The sequence below is a fragment of the Arachis ipaensis genome, chromosome B04 (assembly GCF_000816755.2).
Source record: "Arachis ipaensis cultivar K30076 chromosome B04, Araip1.1, whole genome shotgun sequence".
NCBI classification, from domain to species: Eukaryota; Viridiplantae; Streptophyta; class Magnoliopsida; order Fabales; family Fabaceae; genus Arachis; species Arachis ipaensis.
The window spans coordinates 79302833-79322455 of record NC_029788.2 but is presented as its reverse complement, the minus strand read 5'-3'; the positions used below and the strand labels follow the sequence as shown (position 1 = coordinate 79322455).

At 40.6% G+C, this 19623-nt stretch overlaps 1 long non-coding RNA gene across 1 annotated transcript in view; it reads left to right on the top strand.

Annotated features, from left to right (window-relative positions):
- Positions 1-13001, top strand: part of LOC110270678 — a 17034-nt gene extending 4033 nt beyond the window's left edge. Inside the window, exon 3 of the long non-coding RNA XR_002360322.1 lies at positions 12920-13001. This is a non-coding gene — a long non-coding RNA (uncharacterized LOC110270678). The remainder of the gene's footprint in view (positions 1-12919) is intronic.

Below are 19623 nucleotides of genomic sequence, written 5' to 3'. Positions count from 1 at the left end.
GAGGTCTTACGGATCGCTAAAATAATAACTTAAAGACTGGTCGAACATTAAGAAGTCGAACCAAGTCAAACCAAGTTATAATTAAACCCTGGAAAGAGGTCTGGCCAACCCTATTAAAGAGGATTACTTTAACTTAGAAGGGCCCGACATAACAAAGTCAGCCCAAAACGAAATAAAAGTTATTAAAGTAGTCCCTGAAAGAGATCTGACAAAGATCTAAGAAAGAGGACTATAAAAAATAACTTAAGGGAGACCGACATAACCAAGTCGGACTCCTACTACCAAAAAGTTATCAAAGTAGTCCCTGAAAGAGATTTGACAAAGATCCAAGAAAGAGGACTACAAAAAATAACTTAAGGGAGACCGACATAACCAAGTCGGACTCCTACTACCAAAAAGTTATCAAAGTAGTCCCTGAAAGAGATCTGACAAAGATCCAAGAAAGAGGACTACAAAAAATAACTTAAGGGAGACTGACATAACCAAGTCGGACTCCTACTACACAAAAAATAACTTAAGGGAGACCGACATAACCAAGTCGGACTCCTACTACTAAAAAGTTATCAAAGTAATCCCTGAAAGAAACCTGACAAAGGTCCAATAAAGAGGATTACAAAAATAACTTAAAAAGAGATCAACCTGACGAAGTCAATCTCCTACAAATAAGTTATAAAAGTAATCTCTGAAAGAGAGGATTACAATAATAACTTAGAAAGAGACCAACGCAAAGAAACCGGTCACAAATACGGAAAACCGAGAAACAAGTTGGACCCTACAAATCGTAACCTCAAAGGATTCAAGCTACAAACAACAAAATAACCCAAGGAGGTCGAGCCGCAAGATATCACACATCAGTAGAAAATAGAAAAATGTCAAATCAAAAGGCATTATATAAAATCTACAAAAGTTGCAAAAGCCTCGAAGGCCAGCAAAATCTAAGGATGGCGAGCTACCTTTTTTGTTTTTCAAAATAAAAGTTGCTAGAAAAGCAACTAGGAAAGTGTCAGTAAATAAATAAAAAAGTTTTAAAAAGCCCACAAGCCGGGCCAACTACATAAATTCCCAAGAAAGAGATCAGCAAGCATCAGGAGCCTTCTTGGCAGCATCAGGACAAGGAGAAGGAGGACGAGTCTGAATCGGTACAGCGTCTACAGTTCCATCCTCCCGGTTCAGAATCTGGCAATCCGAATCAGGGGCAACCGGAGGAGCAGAAGAGGTCGGCACTTTGGTGAACTTGCTCCTTCAAGTTCTCGTAAGCAGCAGTCACGCTGCCAACGAGATGACCTTGAAGCTCAGAATAATCTTCCCGGGCATGGTCGAGCTCCCTTCTCAGGCGCATCACCTCTCGATAAGATGTAATGTAACTATCCTTATGCATCAGGACTGCGTCCTCAGCCAATCTCAAAGAAGCCGCCAGTGATTGAGAACTCGCCTCCTCGTTCTTCAAGTCCTTCTCCAGCTTGGCTACCTTTATCTCAAGCTCCTCCTTTAACTCCTTCATTCGATCAAACTCTTGTTTTGCCTCCTCCATAAACGCTTTAGTAGCGTTGAGAGGGAGATTCTGAGCAGTCCGATATATGGCAGCTGACATATACGCCATCTTCATATGATTTCGGGCCATAAATTCCAAGTGATGGAGGATGGACACATCGTCCATGGAGAGAACACCGTAGGGACCGATTTGTTGATCCATGAATTCAATAGCATTAAAATCAGGAGCATCGAGGTCAAAGGGCTCAGCAGTCTTTTGTTTTTTATTGGGAGGAGCAACAGAAGGAGCAGCAGAGGTGACGTGAGGATCTACCAACGAACTCGGGGTGTAGGGATCACCTTCTTCACCCCGGCGGAACTCTGCACTGATGGCTTCTCGCGCACTTGGGAGGATCCCTCCCCAGCCGCCTTGGCAGCAACATTTCTGGCAACAGTCACCCTCTGCGCCCTCTTAAAAGCTTTCATGGATTCACTATTCTTCATTGCCTCTGAAAATAAAACAGAAAATCAGTTACAAGTCGGACAAGTCGGAAAGACAGCTACAAGCAACATACACGGATAATAAAGAAAACACAAAGATACCCAGTTCAGTTTGAAGAAGAGAAGGATTGGTTAGAAATTTCTTTGTGTCGAGATGGGGAGGTTGACCCCAGTGTTCTTCCAAGATAGTCACAAAGGCTCGCTCAGCATCATCCAACATCTCCCACGAATACCTGGAGACCCTCACGTCTTTTTGCCATTCCAAGAGAAAAGCAGGTTCGTCATTTTCATCCAGAAAAAAGGGCCGAGCTCCTTCAACAGCTCGGACCTTGAAAAAGTAGTTTTTAAAATCACGGAACGACTCGTCAAACATGGAAAAGACCTTCTTTCCCTGGGTAGAACGAAAGGAGACCCAAGCTGACTTCTTTTTTACCACACCGGGCTTAGTCAAGACAAACAGATAGAAAAAGAGAGATTGGGAAGCAGGAATACCAAAACCATTGCACAGCAATTGGAAAATTTTAATAAAAGCCCAGGAATTGGGGTGAAGTTGAGAAGGGCAACATTACAAGACCATAACAGGTCGGTTTCAAATTTGGTAAAAGGAAGGGTGATACCCAGCTGACCAAAGAAAAAATCATAAGCATAAAAGAAAGGGCGACCATCAACAACCCGAGTTGAAAAGCAGACTCTCTCGTCAGAAGAGGGAGGGACAAGTTCATAGTTCTTCTCATCACCAGAATTGCTACAGACACTATGAAACTACCTAAGCTGAGCACAAAATTCAGAATCAACTAGCGAGACACACATGAGAACCATGGAGTCCACCCAATCGGCCATACCCGCGGGAACCTGGGAAGGCATCTCTACAACGTTATTTCGGAAAGACATGAGGTCAACTAAATCCTACAAAAAGAAAAGAATAATGGATTACTTAAAAATATCTCGGACAGAGGGCAAAACATCTCGACGGACGGATAAACAAAAAGGAAAAACCCCAAGACTCAAGACAAAGGTCTTGGGGCATCCCTTGGAGGCAGTAAAATAAGCAAGGTCTTTAAGTTATTTCTACAACCTACATCCCGGCACTCATCAAAATAAAATCCAGAAAGTAAACAAAGGAAGCAAAAAATGCAAAAGGTCCACCCTCCTACAGTTTATCAGCGGAAAGCACTATTTCCACAGTTTATCAGAAATTCCAAAAAGGGTCAAGCGGAAAAACAGCAAAGGCGCAAACTTTTTCGAAATCAAGCAAAAAATCATCAGCAAAGAGCAAGCACTAACACCGAACACGCCAAGTAGAAATCATCAAAGGTACAAACTTTGTCAGAATCAAAAAGAAATCTCCAAACAAAGCGAGGAACAGATGCAGATTCTCTATCGATATCAGACAGGAAACAACCAGAAGCAACAACAAAACCCTAGAAAGCCTCGACGAAAATGCCAAGAGAATGCATAAAAGAAATTCAGGAAAAACACATTACAGTGACAAGCAAATACAGGACCACAAAAAAGATTCAAACTTTCAAACATGCAAAATCAAAGCTTCACTAAAAAACTGAAGACGAAGCTATGAAAGAAGCAAGAAAGCTAGTACCAACCTGGAAAAAGTAGCAAAGCTTCAGGGAAATTAAGGATGGAAGACGAAATCTGGAATTTCCCTCTCACGAGCAAAAAGCACGAACAAAAGCAGTATCACAGAGAGAAATGCGAAACTACAAAACTCCAGGCAAAAACAGAAGCTTCAAAAAATCACCAAGCGACGTCGCAAGAAAAGCTGAAATGTGGGTAAAAGGCAGAAAATGAATAAGTGCGAAGAAGTTATGAAAAGGGCGAAGGAGAGAAACCGTTTCTTGAATGCAAAATTCAAAAAAAGAGAAGTTAGGGGAAACGGGGCAATTAAATGCCAATTAAATGTGGATATTAAAACCGCTTGCATTCCCAAAAAAGCGCTAATACAAAAGCGCGCACTTATAGAGGAAAAACGTTCTACATTCAAAAGCTGCTACAAAAAGGAGTCGACAAAATGCTTGAGTTCGGCTTCGCTACAAGAAGGACCGAAGTTAAGGACTCGACCTCGACAAAGAAGACCGAGCTCAAGCAGGGGCACTGTTCATACCCTGGGTCGAGCTATCCGACCTGGGATGATTAATGACAAAGCGACCAACCTCTTTAGGTCAAGCGGACCGACTTCTTCTTAAAGAACTCGGCCAAATCGACAGGAAAGCCCATAAAGGGCCCAAGTAGAGGAACACGACCCAAATCCAAAGGCCGTCCAAGCCTATTGGGATAAGGGCGGTTCCCTTGAAGATAAGCTGACCTCAACTCAAAGATAAAGATAAGATAAGATAACTAACTTATCTTATCTAGAAAGGTCAATCTACAACTACTATAAATACACTGGAGCACTCAGGTATAACTCATACTCTGATTCTACATAAAACCTGCTTAATACCCATGCTAACTTAAGCATCGGAGTCTCTTGTAGGTACCCCCCACCCTCCGGTGACGAAGGATCAGCAGTGCAGTCAATCCAACAAGTCGGACGCATCCGCTCCGGCCATCATCCACCGACCGGACACGTCAGCTCCGACCAGTGCAGAAAATCTCATCCGAGATCGACCTCCAGTTTCAGGTAACCCCGGAACACTTGGCCCCATTACAACCTTGAAAAGATCTCATGATGTTTGCATTGGTATATTAACTGTTGTTGATTAGTTAGGAGAAAAACAAAAGTTAGAGAGCATGATTAGAGAAGGATAGAGTGATTACCCTATACACTAGAGAGATTAGAGCGTACATACATCATCAATGAGGGTTCAATGCTTGAATTTCCATGTTCCCTGCTTTCATGAGCTATCTTCTTGCACTTTTATCTGTCTTATTGTATAATGATAGAATTAGTGGAATTTGATTTGCAATTGTTTTGAAGAGCCTATTTACTTTTGATCAAGTGGGCAAGAATCATATAGTTGCATTCATATATATAGGATTGCATTGCATTGCATGAGTTTCTACATGTTCATACTTATTTATTTTATCTCCTTCAATTAAGCATGAGGACATGCTAATATTTAAGTGTGAAGAGGTTGATAAACCACTATTTTATGGTTTATATTGTGTTTAATTGTGTGGTTTTATCATGATCCTTACCCACTTATTCATTAATTTAGCATGCATTTATATTTCCTTCCTGAAATTATTACATGATTGAAAACTGCTTCCTAGGGACTTTTAATTATGCATTTTAATTCTCCTTTATTCCATTCGATGCCGTGATCTGTGTGTTAAGCGTTTCAGACTTTATAGGGCATGAATGAGTTGCAGATTGGAAAGGAAGCTAGCAAAAATGGAAGTAACATAAGAAATTGAGGAGATAACCAGCGAGAAGTGACGCGGTCGCATGGCTCATGCGACCGTGCGAAAAAGGAGAAATCGCAGTGACGCGGCAGCATGGCTCACACGACCACGCGGATTGGAAAATCACAAGCGATGCGGAGGCGTGGACAACGCAAACGCGTGACAGGGAAAAGCGCGAATGACGCGTCCGCATGGATGACGCGATCGCGTGACATGCGCGATCTGCATAATCTGCAGAATTCGCTGGGGGCGATTTTGAACCCTATTTTGACCCAGTTTTTGGTCTAGAACAGCAGACTAGAGCCAGAGAACATGCAGAAACCAGAGACATCATTCATTCTACACAGTTTTAATTTTAGATCTAGTTTTTTTACTCCTCCTCTAGGTTTTTTTCTCTACACATTCATAGTTCTTAGGATTTTAATTTTCTCTTGCTTTTTGCATTGGGATATTGAGAAGAGCTATTACCTCATCAAGACTTCGTCATTCTAGTTCGTTCTCTTTACTTGGCTTTACTCTTCCATGTCCTTTGCTTTATTTAATTTTACCATTGGAATATTTTTAGGATTATTTAATACAAGGATCACTTTTATTTTTAATTGACTATTTTGATTTTTATTTACAATGTCTTTCTTTAATTCCTTTTTATATGCTATGAAATTTATATTCACAATGAGCGAGTAATTCCCTAACTTGATGGAGAGTTGATTGAAAGGAACCCATGAGTTGGAAAGCTTAAAAGAAAAATTGTAATTGGGTTTATGGTTGGATTGCCTTCTAGTCACTAACACCAATTTCTTTTAAATAAGTGGATTGCAACTTGTGAACAGACGTAGCATTCCAACTTGTTTGACTTTCCCTTACCTAGTAAAGGATAACTAAACAGGACAACCTTTAATTGTCAATTAATCTTGAGAGTATTCCAACAATAATAGGGATTCCAACTAATCAACTCCCAGTCAAGGCTTTTATTTACATTATTCAAATTCACCAATTTAATTTCCTGTTTACTCAACTCAAACCTTTTTGAAAACATCTGATTAATAAAATAGCACACTTTTCTGCAACTTGTTGGGAGACGACCTGGGACTCATACTCCCAGTATTTTAATTTCAATTTTCTGTGACACCTTTTTAAATTGATAGGCAGATTTCTGGCGAGTTAAGAACTATACTCGCAACGTATATATTTTAACAATTTTCAAAGCCCCCACACAAGAATTGAGAGATCTTGAATCTCATATCCTAAGGTGACATGAGGAGGATGAAAAGAAGTTTGCAGAGTTAAGAGCAAAAATGGCTATCATGGTAGAAGCCGTTAGCAACATGGTCTCCTCCCGACTAAGCCTAAGCAACCAAAGCACTCCCATTGACGAATGTGGAGAAGCAACCAAGGAGCATAGTGAGGGAGTGAGTTTAGAGCTTCAAGGTGAAGAAGAGGAGTTGAAGCAAGAATTGCCACACGGGGAGGAAGTTGAGCCAATTGAGCCAAAAGGAGTGGTTGAAAATCTAGGGGATGTTGGAAGTCCATGGGAATGTAGCATTAGAGAGCCCTCTTCCAAGATACTTGATGTTGATGTTGAGGAGGGTGTACAACCTCCAAAGCATATTATGATTGAAAACTTTGAAGAGGTTGACCAAGAGATGGATTCAGTCATTGAGGAGTTCCTATCTACAATTGAATCCTCTCCCATTGGGCTTGAATTTGAGATCAAAGAAGAAGATGCACAGCATCCTATGCCCTTGGTGAGCAACGAAAAAGAAATTAAATTGAAAGCAAGCCACCAAGAGGAAGAGGTTAAAGTTGAGGAAAGTTGCAAGGAGGTGGAAGATGCAAAGGAAGAGCACAAGGGCGTAGACCTCGCATTGGCTAAGTGTAGGGAGGTCCCCCTTCCTAAGTCACCATCCTACACAACATTAAAGTGGGTAAAATTCTTATCTCTAATCTTTACTTTCCCACTTGAATATGGTTTGATTGAAAATGATGGTCAACTTAGATCTCTTTGTGGAGTTAAGAGTAGGAGAGAGTTGTGTAGTGGTTGGACATATCACTCTAAGTTCATGATGGTTGCATGCTCGAAGTTGAATAGCAATGGTTGGTATAGAACCAAATTGCATTGGGTCTAGGAGAATGTTTGGGTGCTTAATTGAAAATTATAAGGTCATGCCACCCAATTGGAATCATGATGATCAATTTGAAGATGGGTGTCAAAACAAAGTGTGGGATCCTGGATCGCACAAGGAGAATCAAATTTGGGAGCCCATGGCTTGTGTGGAACTCCATCAAGACTTGGAGTTATCATCTTTGAAGACTAAAGCTTATTGGAGATTCAAGCATTGGTGGATGTTCAAGGATAGCTTCAAGCACAAGCCACCTTAAGAGGAGCTCCCCATAAGTCCAACTTAAGAACAATAAACAAAAGTGCTAGGTGGGAGACACCCCACCATGGTAATACCTTTTCATTTTTCTCTTTTGTAAATATTAGTAGAATTAGTTTAAATTCAAATTTAGAGTAGTTTGTTGAGTATAATTGGTAGTTTAGTAGGTTAAATAAGGTTTTAGGGTGTTTTGGTAGCTGTTTGGAGGTTTGGAAGGCTTGGTTTGGTACAAGAAATTGGAAAAAATTTAAAAAACAGAGCACCAACCCGCGCGTGCGCGCACCTGGCGCGTACGCGCACCCCAAGCATTTACGATCATCCACGCGGACGCGCCATGTACGCGTACGCGTGGATTGAAAAATTCATCCCTCTATACATTGACCCGAGAGTTGTGCCTACACTGCGCCAGCACCATGCCTAAGGCACAAACCAACCCACGCGTGCGTGCACCTTGCGCGTACGCGCCCATAAGCTAAATGCGTAATGCACGCACACGCATGCCGTGCGCGCGCGCGCTGATAGCGTCACCTACCCCCTGGTATAAAAACCAGAGAGTTGCACCAAAGTTGTGCCTACTCTGTGCCCGCGACTGACGCGCAGGCGCACTTTATGCGTCCGCGCCGATCGCCACCTTCGTCAGGCACGCGCCCGCGTATTGTGCGCATCCGCGTCGCAGAAAAAAAAGTTTTTTTTCTTCTCATCTTCCATTTTCTTTTGTCCATTTCATTCGCATACTTTTATTCTTTGTATTTTCATTTTGTTTTTATAGCCTGTTTTTACTTTCTTTTTTTTTTAAACTTCTTATTTTAATAATGGTGTTGAATTCTCTTACTCAATTGTTGAGAATTTCTTGGTTATTCTTGGTGCTTCTTGACTTGTTTGATATTGTTGGGTGATGAAACTTTTAAATCAATGCTTAATCTTGTATGACTCTTATATTCTTTGTCCATTGATATGAACTTGCATGTCTTTCATGACCCACTCTTTCTAGTCGAACTTGATGCTTTTGAGTGCTCTTCATGCTTTGACTTTACTCTTGCATCAAGTGTTAGTTAATATGCCTTAGCTTATATTGTTTTCTCACTTACATGCGTAGCTAACATGTGGTGAGAACCTTACTCTTATTTGGCATTAGCCCTCGCCTATGTTCTAATTGCTTTCATATCTTTGTTGTAGGCTTAATTTTCTTTCTTTTTCTTTCCTTTTAGGTTGGCCACCAAGAGGGAAAGGAAACGCTTCTAAATGGGGCAACAAACAAGTTCACTCGCACAACCTTTTGAAGGAGCTCATCAATTGTAGCAACCCGTCCACTTTACTCTTCTTTGCATGCACCGAGGACGGTGCAATCTTCAAGTGTGGGGAGGTCGTCCGACCGATCTCCATGGGTAACAATTTTCTTTTTTCAACACCAATTTTTAATTTTTGTCTTTGTTAGATTAGTTGTTGCATTGCATGATAGATTTTATGTTAGTTAGAAATTGTACATATTTCACCACTTCTTTTTATGTTAGGACTACTTGGGTGATGATTTCTTTTCCAAGAAAAATTGTTTTAGGGCACCCTACCAATTTGAAAAAATTTTTTGTGACAAACTTGCTTGAAGAATTTATTTTGGAACATGGTTTTTGAGCTAAGAACACAAGCATGAGAGTTTTGAGCCCAATTGTGTGGTTACATCATATAACCACTTATTTTCATTCTTATGTGCACTGTTCTCTTTCTATGATTGTAATCTTTGATTTGTTTAATTCTTTATGTCCATTATTCCATGTATACATGCATTTATATGATTGAGGCCATCATTGCATTTAGCTCACTACCCAAATAGCCTACCTTTCATCAACCATTGTTAGCCTACTTTAAGCATATTCAATCCCTTTTGTTCTTAATTTTAGCACATTACAAGCCTAAAGCGAAAAACAATAAATATCCCTTAATTTGGATCTTTGATTAGCTTAGACTAGTGAGAGTATGTATCATTTGGGTATGGAAAACTTGGGACATTGGTTGAGGTAAAAAGTGTAATTTTTTTTTTGTTAAAAATATTGGGAATTGGGTACATATTCATGCACTATATGTAAAACCATATGCATTGATACATTTGTATATACTTTAGAAAAAAAATGATAAAGAAAAAGAAAAAGAACATATACATATATAAAAGAAAAAAAATATAGAAAAAGAAAAAAAAGTAAAAGAAATAAAAAGGGGACAAAAATGCCCCAAAGTAAAGTTCAATAAAAATCAATGCATATGGAATATGAATTAAAGAGAATGCATGAGTATGTGAAAAAGTGGGAATCATGGGTAGCTAGGTACTATATTAGAATTGTATAGGTTGTTACATGTGTTAGGTAAGAGCTTAGGCTAATCAAAGATACAAATTTCAAGCTCACTTGACCATATACATCCTTACCTTTACCCTAACCCCATTACAACCTGTGAACATGTCCTCATGATGAATGTATGCATGCATTGAGTAATTGTTGATTGTTAGATGAAAAACAAATCATAGAAAGCATGATTTGAAGAGAATTGAGTGATCGACCCTATACACTAGAGCGGACACACTTCCGGTGAGGGTTCGATGCTCAATTCCTTGTTCCCGGCTTTCATGAGCTTCCTTCTTGCAAGTCTGTTTGAACTTTATTTTGATATTCGAATTGGTAGGATTCATGAATCGTCATATGATCTTAGCCCTACTTGCTTATATATGTTCTTGGAGATTGATTTACTTTTAACCAAGTAGGTAGAATTATTTTGCATTTAGTTACATTCATATAGATAAGTGCATATAGTTTATTTGCATTGAATAAATGTTCATACCCCTTTTCTTGTCCTTCTTTATTCTTAGCATGAGGACATGCTTGGTTTAAGTGTGGGGAGATTTGATAAACCCCGATTTTGTGGTTTATCTTGTGCTTAATTTAGGGGGATTTTATCACCTTTTCTCACATTTATTCAATAAAATAGCATGGTTTTGTAATTCTCCCTTGATTTGTATTTAAATGTGAAAACATGCTTTTTAGGCCCTAAAATTGGTGATTTTAATTCACCTTAATTCCATTCGACGCCTTGATGCATTTGCTAAGTGATTTCAGGTTCATAAGGCAAGTATTGGATGGAAGAATTAAGGAGAAAAGCACACAAAGTGGAGAATGCATGAAGAAATAAAGATTAGGAATGCATCAATCGACGCGCACACGTACAAGGCGTGCACGCGCAGAAGTGGTTTCGCATAGAGACGCGCACGCGTACATGCTGCGTCCGCGCGGATGAAGAATTTGCCAATCGACGTGCACGCGCACATGGCGCGCACGCGCCGATACTCTCACGTGACCCACTTAAAGGTAAAATGCTGGGCAATTTTTGAGCTGCCCAGGCCTAAATCCAACTTGTTTCTGAGTGTATTTCATACAGAATTAAAGTCCAAGCAAGGGGGAGCAATTGTTTGGTAGTATAGCATCATGTAGGTTAGTTTCTAGAGAGAGAAGCTCCCTCTTCTCTCTAGAATTAGGTTAGGTTAATCTCTCTTAGATCTAGGTCCAATTTCATATTTTCATCTTATTTCCTTTATGAATTCTTGCTTCTACTCTTTCATTCTCATGATTTGTAGTGTCAATTTTATTTTTATACCTCTTTTATGTTCATGAACTCTTGTTAGATCTTAATTATCTTTAATGCAATTTTATGTTTCCATGCTCTTCTATGTTTATCTTCATTGTTCTTGTTGATTTCTTGCTTATGATAGTTATGGGTTTTGTTAATTCTTGCAATTTGTGATGCTTATTTTCCTTGCACATTAGGTGTTTGATAAAATGTTTTCTCTAGTTTTTTAGTAGTTTTCTTTACTCTTGGCCTAGGCTAAGGGAATTGAGTGACCTTGAGTCATTGGGTCTCATTGAATTGGTGATTTGAGAACCCTTGGTGATCAATTTGATATCCATTGACACTAACCCACTACTAATCTAATTAGTAGATGGGTTGGGACTTATGGATTGATGTGATCAAGCCTATTTGACATACTTCAAGCTTAGGAGTAGATATTACGTACTTAAAGCTTTTGGAAGTAGACTTAATAGGTTGGTACCTCAAAATTATCAATGTATGGTTTGTAGACAAGGATGGTGATCTCAATTACCTAAGTCTAGCTAAGAGTTTCACTTTCTTTTATTTAGTCAATTGTTCTTTTACTTTGCTTGCCATTTATTTTCTTGCCAAATTATAAAACCAAACCCCCTTGAATTTTCATAGCTAATAATTAAACACTTCATTGCAATTCCTTGTGAGACGACCCGGAGTTTAAATACTTCGATTAATTTTCATTTGGGGTTTGTACTTGTGACAACCAATATTTTTTATGTGAGAATTGTTTGTTAGTTTGGAGCTATGCTTACAATGAAGTTCTTATTTCTATAAGAAGAAAATCTAGACCATCGAGCAATTCTCATCTATCAGTTAGCTACCAAGACTTGTTGGGTTGGCTTTATAACTGACAGATGAGACTCATCAGCCACTAGGACAGGCATTCATGATATGCATCTATGTGACATTGTTTGGGTGTGCATATTTTACTTAGTTTGCCTTTGTGATTACTTGTGATTAACTGCTAATTATTCTACTTTCCTATTTGTGTTTGCAACTGAGACTCTGTTGGACTGTGGTGATTGGTTGTTGTTTGGGTTGTTTGGGCCTAGACCCGTGGTTGATTATGAGGTGGGCCGAAAGTCATGTCTGGTTGATGTTTCTGGTTTGGAAAAGTATGAAAAACTAATTTAGTTCAGCATAGATAAACCTTTTTAAAGGCTTTTGAATTTTTTTAGAAATGAATAGTTCCTCTTTCAGAAAAGATTTCAGATTTTTATTTTATAGTAAACCTTTGCTTTTGAAAAGATGTATAAGGCGGTTATTAATCACCGTAACGATCTTATCTCGTGTATCCTATTATAATAATTCTGTAACCCTATAGTGAGAACTATTTCGAGGATGATGTTCTCACTCCCCTACAGGTCTTTTCTTTTTCAGGTTACGGATGACGAAGTTTGGAAGAGCTTATTTCTTTTCTGATAGACGTTATTTCTGTATTGTTTTAGTATTTATATTTTCCCTAGCCTTTAACTTTGCGAGTTCTGTAAGAGGGATAGGAATTGTATTAGTTAATGCTTGTAAAATTATTTAATATATATACATATGTATGTACTCTTTGTGAGTTTTGTAAGTTGTATGGTATGTATGGATGTACGTTACCTAACAAAAGTATTTTGGAGCAGTATTGCAGTTTAAAGTTTTAAACAGGCTCATATTTTAGTATTAAATATTATAAGGGTCGTCGTAATACCCGAGCTATCAGAGTGGTGAAGCCGGAAGTGTGACATTTTGATAGTTAGGGTGTTACATTATGGTATCAGAGCGGTCCTTCCTGTAGAGCCTGAGGAATGGACCGACTATGCTTCAATTGCATACTCTGAGTGTTTGTCATGTAGTAGGTTGACGTCGGGTTTTCTACCAGTAAAGAAATTCATAGAAACGGTTGCGTTGTAGATATAGTTTCTAAACCGGCAAAAATCCCTTCGTACAAACGTGTTGGGTGTCACAAGTAACAAACCCCTTTAAAAATTGTTAACCGAGTATTCAAACCTCGGGTCGTCTTCTCAAGGAACTGCGAGGAAGTATGTTCTTATTATTGGCTATAAAGGTTGTAATCGGGGTTTAGAAGGTGAGAAGCAAGTAATTTAAATGACGAGTGAATTAAATGGCAATTAAGAATAAATAATAACTGTAAAGCAACTTTTTAGCAAGGTAGAGAAGTTAGAGGTCCAACTTAGTTATCTCTCTCAACAATAATGAAAGTTGAATCTAAACTCCACTTGGTCAACCTTCACCAGGGCAAAGGAAAGTCAAGGGACTAATTAAATTGGCTTTCGAATCCTAATTATTTCCTCAGAAAAGGTTGGGATTATGCACAAAAGAACTCATGAAATATGGGTTTATCAACCTCCCCACACTTAAACACTAGCATGTCCTCATGCTAAATCCAAGGTAAATAATTAAGGTTAAAGTGATGGAATGTTATGAAATGCAACCTATGCTAAATGCATCTACCTAATGAGTCATGCAATTCTAATTCATCCACTCATATATAAAGCTTACATGTAGCTAAGTTAATTTACATTCTCAAGGAGTTATGTATATATATATATAGCTAACCCTTAAATAATAAAGCACTTTAGCAAATGAGATGGGAAAGAAAACATTGTACAAACTTGCAAAACAATTAGTAAATTTTAAGCACAGATATATGTTGATGAGTTATAGAACCCTCACTGGATTTTGTGTCTACTCTCTAGTTACTTAGTGTTTATTGGGTTTATTCACTCTATTTTTTTTTATTCTTAATTTCTACAGATTTGTTTTTCATCTAACCAATCAACAATTATAGAATATAGTTATACCAAAAAGTCATGAGGTCTTTATTGAGGTTGTAATGGGGCCAAGGTAAAGGTAAGGATTTATGTATATGGTTAAGTGAGCTAATAAGTGAATCCTTAATTAGACTAAGATCTCACCTAACATACATATTTAGTAAAATAAAATTTCTTTACCTATTTTCCCATATTTTCCACTTATTGTTACATGCTCATGTTTCACTTTTTATTTTTATCCCATGTGCATTGTTTTTATTTTGCATTGGGGAGTTTCTTTTTGTATCCCCTTTTATTTAAATGCTGAAAAAAAATAACTTTTTTTTTTATGCACATGGTAATTGAATCACTTTGATTTTCTCATGAGCATGCTTCCCAAATTTATTTTTATTTCTTTTAACTTCTCTACCTTTTTGTTTCTATTACTCATGTTCCCAAAAGGTTTTCCACATTTTACTCTATTCATAATTTGCTATCTTAAGCTAACTAAGGATTCACTTGGGATTTTTCTTTGTTTTTCTGCTTAAGGCTAGTAATTTGGCTAAATAGAATAAAGGGGTTTTAAAAGACTCAAGGAGGTTAACAAGGGTGATGTAAAAGGCAGGCTAATTTGGGGTGAGTGAGCTAAAATCAAATGATGGCCTCAATTATTCTCTTGGTATGTATCTATTCTATATTCTATAATTGGACATATAGATTAAAGCAAAGGAAAGAACATCAGAATAAAAAGAAATGTAACACACAGAAATGAAATTATGGTTTGAATGCAACCATACAATTTAAGCTCAAGACTCACAGGCTGTGTATTCTCTAACTCAAGCATCATATATCATTCATATATTGTATGCAGGTTTAGTTAAAAATTCCCATTATTCTCATAAAAAAATTGTTTAGGGTAGCTTTTAAAGTTTTAATGTTCCTCCTTGATGAAATGTTGTCAACTAACATGTAATGCTATATATACAAGGTGTGGGTTATTTTGATTCTGTTAAAGTTTCGAAGATTTAGGAGATGTTGAAAGTCCAAGGGAATGTAGTCTCATGGAGCACTCTTCCAAGGAGCTTGATATTGAAGTTGAAGAAGGTGCACAATCTCCAAGACATATCATCGTTGGAGACTTGGAAGAAGTTTATCAAGAAATGGATTCAATCATAGATGAATTTCTCTCTACAATGGAATCCTCACCCGTTAGACATGGAGTTGAAATTATAGAAGAGTGTGCACAACCTCCCAAGGAAGATGAGAAGGGCATGGTGTATATTGAAATTGAAGGATATGAAGAGGTTGATCAAGAGATGACCTCATTCATCAATGAATTTCTATCCAAAATTGAATCGCCTCTCATTAAACAAGATGAAGTTCTTGAAGATAACACCAAGCCAAGTAAAAGAAGCCACACTCCAGAGAGTTGGGCCTCCCTTGGGCAAACATTGTGCCCTGAGCCCAACCTGACCCACGTGGACGCGCCCCTGCCGCGTCCGCGCCGATTTGCTGCTGCAAATGATTGGGCCAAACCCCAGAGAGTTAAGCCATTTCTGGGCTAGCTCTAGGCCCCAGGCCCAACCCCATCTGCGCGAGCGCACGAATCGCGCCAGCGCGCCATTTCACAAATTCGTCAATGTACGCGGACGCGCACTTGCCGCGCGCGCGTCCTTGCGTGGTGCCACCAAACTAGGCCAGGGACCAGAGAGTTGGGTGTGCCTCAAGCCCATTCTAAGCCTAAGGCCCAATCTCATGTACGCATGCGCGCATGGTACGCGCACGCGCCCCTGCCTCATATGCCACCCCACGTTAACGCGCACTGTACGCTCACGCGTAGATCTCCATTCCCCTCAATGCACGCGGACGCGTACTTGCCGCGTGCGCGCAAATCTAGTGGCGCGACTCCCAGGCCATTCTCCAGAGAGTTAGGCCTGAGTTGGGCCAACTCTAAGCCCCTGGCCCAACTCCATGCACGCGTGCGCGCACGGTACGCGCACGCGTCCTTTCCTCTTTCTGCTCATCCCCGCTTAAGCGCGTTGTACGCGCACGCGTAGGGTCCACATTCTCTCAATGGGCGCGAACGCGCAAGGTGCGCGCGCGCGCCAATTCAAAAATAGGGATAACCCTAGCTCGCGAAGCACACTGCGCAGTCGCGCACCTCAACCCAACCTCCAACCTCATCTTCTTCTTCTCCTTGCCCCAACTGTCATCGCAGCAGCTACACCGGCCGCCGCCGCGCCATCTTCACCGCCGGCGACTCGCCCTCTCTCATCATCACCTTCTCTTCCCCCTCTCACCACCACCCATTCTCTCTCTCTCTCACTCCTCTCTTCCTCCTCCCGGCCGAACTCCCACCGCGCCACCGCCACCGCCTCCGCGCCACCATCACCGCCTTCCTCTCTCTCTCTTCCCTTCTCTCTTACTCCTCTGACCGACTCACCCTCTCACCATCGCCGTTCCTCCGCCCTTCAGTTTCTCGAACCACCGCGCCACCGTTCACGGCGGTGCCAATCTGTCTCTGCTGCCCTATCGTCGTTTCCCCCCTTTTCCATTTTCAGTTTTTCCCGGCTCCCAGGTTCCTGCTCCATTTCTGTTAATTCTTTTCTATTTTTCCTTTTTATTTGTTCATTCATGTTCGTTCCTAGAATTGCATGTTAGTTAGCTAAATTCAACTGTTGTATGTTAGGATTAGTTAGAAATACTTGCGGTTAGGTAGCTAGGACTGGATAGAGGATTCTAGGCCTGATAAGTGCTCTGTATGTGTTTACTTGCTGTTTGTCTGTTTAAATTAGAGCGAGAGCGACACCATGTCAGACGCCGTTTGGATCGGATGGACCAGGCCCTTATCTCTCTGGGCGCCGAGCTACCTCTGCTTCCCGATTCTCCGGCCTCCGATGAGCAGGATCATCAGGAGGAGGACGCGGAGGCACCAGCTCAGCAGGATGCCCTTGACACTACAGAGCCAGCACACCTGGAGGCACCACCTCGGACACAGGAGACTCAGCCGGTCCCACTGCCACAGTCAGAGCCAGAACCTATCATTGTACCTCCCACTGATCCTCCGGTTTAGCATCGAGGACGATGCTTAATTTTAAGTGTGGGGAGGGCACCGGTAGCATTATTTGGGAACCGGTGAACTTTTTTTCAGCCTAGTTATCTCATTTTGCACATCCTTGTATATATTTTGATGCATTTGCATTTCTAGTTTGCTTTGGATACTTTTATTGCTTATTTTATTCATGTATTGATCAAATGTAGAGACCTTATGCATTGATGTTCTTGTATTTAGTTTGAAAGAAGAAAAAGAAAAAAAATATATATATAAAGGAAAGAAAAAAAAATGATGAAAAGAAAAAAATAAAATGAAAGAAAAAGAGAAGAAAAAAAAAGAGAAAAAAATAAAAGGGGACAAAATGCCCCAAAATGAAGTCAATAAAAAGGAATCAATGCATAGATGTTGTGAATCAAATAAAAAAAAAAAACAAATGCATGAGTATGTAAGAAAAAGTGAAGAATGGGTAGTTAGAATAGCTCGCATTTGTATAGGTCATTAATTAGGTTAGGGGGGAAAGTCTATGCTAATCAAAAGGATTAGTGATTGGTTTAGAAACTATACTTGCAACGAGAATTCATTTGTGAAATTCTAAACCGTCAAAAATCCGTTCGTTAGTGGGCTGGGGGTCTGGCTGCTGTGGAGGTGGGACGGACTGGAGTAGGATCTCCGGATCTGCAGCCTCTATCTGGGGCATAACCTCCTGATGCGGGGCAGCCTGCTCTGTGGCTGCCTGCTGATGAGTCTCCGCCTGGGAATGAGGCTCCTCCTCATGCTCATCCTCTGATGGCTCTGAAGGGGTGTCGGGCTCGGAGGGGATGTCGGTGCCCTGTCTGATCAGCAGCTTCAGATGGGAATAGCGTCGCCTGCTGCGGCGCTCTAATCTCTCATACCGGCGCCTGTTACGGCGCTCCATCTGATCAAGCTGGCGGAATAGACGGTGCACGAGGCGATAGACCGGCTCAGAGGCGAGTGGAGGTGCAGTGGTGGCAGCAGGGGCAGCTGGGGCAGCTGTGGATGAAGAGGGTCTAGCAGACGGAGGGGCTGTCTCGTCAGTAGCAGGGACAGGTGGTGGTCTGTAGCCCAAGGCAAGGAAGTTCCTGCTGTGCGGGATGATCTTCCTGCAGTCCGCTGCTGGTGGTCGCTCATCGGCATCCTCCCAAGGCACATCAGCCTGACGGCCTAGCCGTGTAACCAGGTAAGGAAAGGGGAGGGTGCCTCGGACGTGGGCCCTGGCCATATAATGCCGGATAAAAAATGAGGCAGATAAATGTCCTTACCCTCCAGCACACACCAAAGGAGGATGATCATGGTAGCCGGGATCTCCGTCTCGTGAGTACTCGGCATCACAAAATTACTCAAGATCTGATGCCATAGCCGAGCCTCATCATTTAAGTACACTCTCTTGATCCCTCGAGGCATAGTGGTGTTCTGACCCATCTCCCAAGGAACAGTAGGGTCGAGAGCAATCCGTGCCTTCACAGCATCCCAGTCAAACTGCATCTGGCCCATGTCCTCCTCAGCCTGTGCAAAACCATCTGGCTGATCGGACTTGGCTGGGAGCTGGAGAATGGTCTCTATGGCCTCCTCAGTGACCAGAATTTGCTTTCCCCTCAAGTTCACTGCATCTAGGGTAGTAAGGTAGTAGTTGCAATATAATTCTCGTACCCAAGATGCATTCACCTCTGTCAGTTGTCTCTCCAGAAAGAACCAGCCCCGTTGTTTGATTTGCTCAGTAGTGTACTGCTGGAGGGCCTCTGGAATCTTCCAGGTACGTTCCAGGTATAGGTTTCTAGAGTTTGCAAAAGCCGGGTACTTCAGTTCACAGTACCGGTTTGCAAATTTTATAGGATCATCTGCAGGAAGCAGCTGGTTAGCTTTCTCCTGCTGTGTGAAGTTCTTCTCCCGCCATGATGAATCGTGCATTAGAGCAATGATGGATTGGGAGGAATCTCCTCTCTTGCGCTTGCCAGTAGCCTTGCCTTTGCCTTTCCTCTGTGAGGCAGACATCCTGAAAAATAGAAAACTAGGAAATGGATAAAATAGGAAAGCAAATAGGCAATTTAAACAAAGGAAACTCAAAGCGGTAAGGGAGGAATAGAATAAGGAAAATGAGTATATGAAATGTGATTGAATTTATGTTAAATGGAAAAAATTAAGCAATATGCCATGGTTAGAAAGTTAGAGGAAAGTGAAAATAATCAAAAAAGAGATCAAAAGGGTTAGTATGGTTAGGATTTGAAAAAGAAATTAGGAAATTAAAATCAGTGAGTTAGTAAAGTGCAGGTTAAAGTAAGTGGCATAGAGAAAAAAACCATATAACAAGGATTCACTGGTAAGAATAGAAGTACTCATAATTGAACAAGCAGTTTATGAACCAGGAAATCAAAAAGGATAAGAAAGTCTGCCATAGCATTCATGTAATGGTTTGGGTAAAGCAGAGTAAAACAGATTTCAG